Here is a 2,282-nt window from a genome sequence, read left to right on the forward strand (position 1 = left end):
ATGTACGATCACTGCGTGGCTCGGCGGTGCGCGGTGGTAGCGGCCAGTCAGCCCGTCGTGGTCGTCGCTAAACAAATAGAGCCAAAGTAGTAAAAGGCAAAACCTCGGCCGCTGAATTGCTGCAGGTGGGCACTCGTGGAGTGCAAGTGCAGTGCAGTGCGACGCTCTCGACATCGCAGCGCGCCGGCTGCACTACTGCGGCTGGAATGCTCGCGTACGTCGATTAAGGGCCGCGTACGACGTACAAAGGTCTCCCACCCGGAATTCATAGCTCAGTGCACGTCAATGGAGCTCGGGCAGCAGCACCGGCGGTGGCTACAAAAAAAAACACCAAACAAGTTCTTCTGTGGCCATCATCGATGGCCACGAATGGATTTACTTTCGATAGCGCTGCATGCCGCTGCCGATCGTTCGAATAGGCAACCATTTTTTCTGTTTTGTTTTTGTGCGGATTTAGCAAATCTGCATTGTTTTTCATCTCGGTTCTGTAGTAACCTATGACTGGTTGTCAAAACGATCAGAGGCCATGTTTTTTACTTTTTCTAAGCCAATGCAGTGGCAGCACTTAAGGGGGTACTTCGATAGTTATTTTTTTTTTGTGACACATATTTTTAATATTTTTCCCTGAAAGCTGACCCTTTCAAGAGTATTGTGTAAAAGTTTTGGATCAATCGAAGCAAAACTGAAAAAGTTAGAGATTTTTTAAATCCGCGTTTCATACAAAGCTCCATGCAGCTCGCTACTTCGAAGAGCATTTTCATAGTCGGTGCCCATCGTAACGTAGAAACTACTGGACCAATCGATTTGAAATTTTTAACACATAATCTGCAATCTTTTTGCCAGGTAGTCCCGACGAGATATCATTAAAATTGTTGATACTTTTTTAAACAATTATGTAAAGCTCGTTTTGTTTGGCCGAATAGCATAAAGCATCAGTTATTCAACTTCAAAAATTCTTCGAAAAATAAGAAATTCAACAAAAACTTGGCGGGGTTAGCTGTATAAACTTATAATCTTTCAAACGAGTATCCATTTGTATTTTTATGACGACCCATCACGCAGCTATGAGCCATCAAAAAAAAGGCGATTTTGGTGCGATTCAAAAGACTTGCCTTCTAAGCGACGAACCCCGTTTGACGAACGACGAACTTCAAAAATCTGCCAAAACTCGAAAAATAGGAATATCAACAAAAACTCTCGCGGGCTACCTAGATAAACTTATAATCTTTCTAACAAATATCGATTTGTATGTTTCAGATGACCCGTCATGTCGCTACGATGGGCACCGTAAAAAGTACCTTTTCGACGACATGCCTACCAAAATTTGATGTCATAGATTAATCTTTTAATGAATGTTGCTCAAAACAGTACCAAATATTCTTCAAAAGTTATAGATCAGTACGCCATTTAATTGAAAAAATAAAATCAAATGGCTACGTCACAAAAAATCGTCAAAAACGGGTCATTTTTTGGGCCGAAAATATCAAAGTCCCCCCTCAAGCGAGAAAAAGTAACAGGTGTATAAACTTAGCGTAGCCTACTTAAATGTTTGCAATAAAGTCAATCAAACATCGACGGGAAACCATTCTATGCCATTTATCACTAATATTATGCAGAGTTTTACTGGTATTTTGGATGTTAACTAATGTTATTTCAGAGAGTATAATTACCTTGATTAAAATTCACTTTTATACCTTTTCTTTTTCGTTAAGGAATGCACTCTTGAAAGCAATCAACTCCTGGGTACGATCTTTCGCTATTTTCCAGGCATAATCACTACGATCGAAGCACTGTTTTATTTCCCTTTTTATATCTCAATCAACCTTTATCATTTCTTAACCTCTCACTGATACTCACTTCTTCTACAGGTCACCATATTTATTCATGGCCCGTCACATCACATCACATCAAGAGAGCACATTTATTCGCATTTCAATTTAAACGACTTTGGATAACTTTTTAAAAGAAACACTTGCACAAACCACTTTCAACACGTACACAGATGGGCTGTACGTCATTAACTGCCAAAGGTAAACAGGGTTAAAGATTATTACCGGTGCCTGAACTGCTGCTGTCGGAAGCAGCTGATACAGCCGGAGCTACTGCCAGGATCGAACGAACGAATTTTTGTCACCATTTATCGGGAAACGCACAGCCGAGAACGCACTCGAATCGCTCGCAACTCACAATGTTGCAGGCGCCATTTGCTAGCGATCGATTTTTATCTTGCCGGCACAGACTTTGCCGAGTTAGCTCTCTTAGGTAGGTAGCACTTGCGCAAA

General features: G+C 41.2%; 1 protein-coding gene across 1 annotated transcript in view; it reads right to left on the reverse strand.

Annotated features, from left to right (window-relative positions):
- LOC126576924 (protein dachsous) overlaps nucleotides 1-1,723 on the reverse strand; it is a 67,009-nt gene extending 65,286 nt beyond the window's left edge. The window contains exon 1 of the mRNA XM_050238242.1: nucleotides 1,671-1,723. The gene's annotated coding sequence lies outside the window, so the exon portion shown is untranslated. The remainder of the gene's footprint in view (nucleotides 1-1,670) is intronic.
- Between the last annotated feature and the right edge of the window lie 559 nt (nucleotides 1,724-2,282).

Source organism: Anopheles aquasalis, chromosome 2 (assembly GCF_943734665.1).
Source record: "Anopheles aquasalis chromosome 2, idAnoAquaMG_Q_19, whole genome shotgun sequence".
Taxonomy (NCBI): domain Eukaryota; kingdom Metazoa; phylum Arthropoda; class Insecta; order Diptera; family Culicidae; genus Anopheles; species Anopheles aquasalis.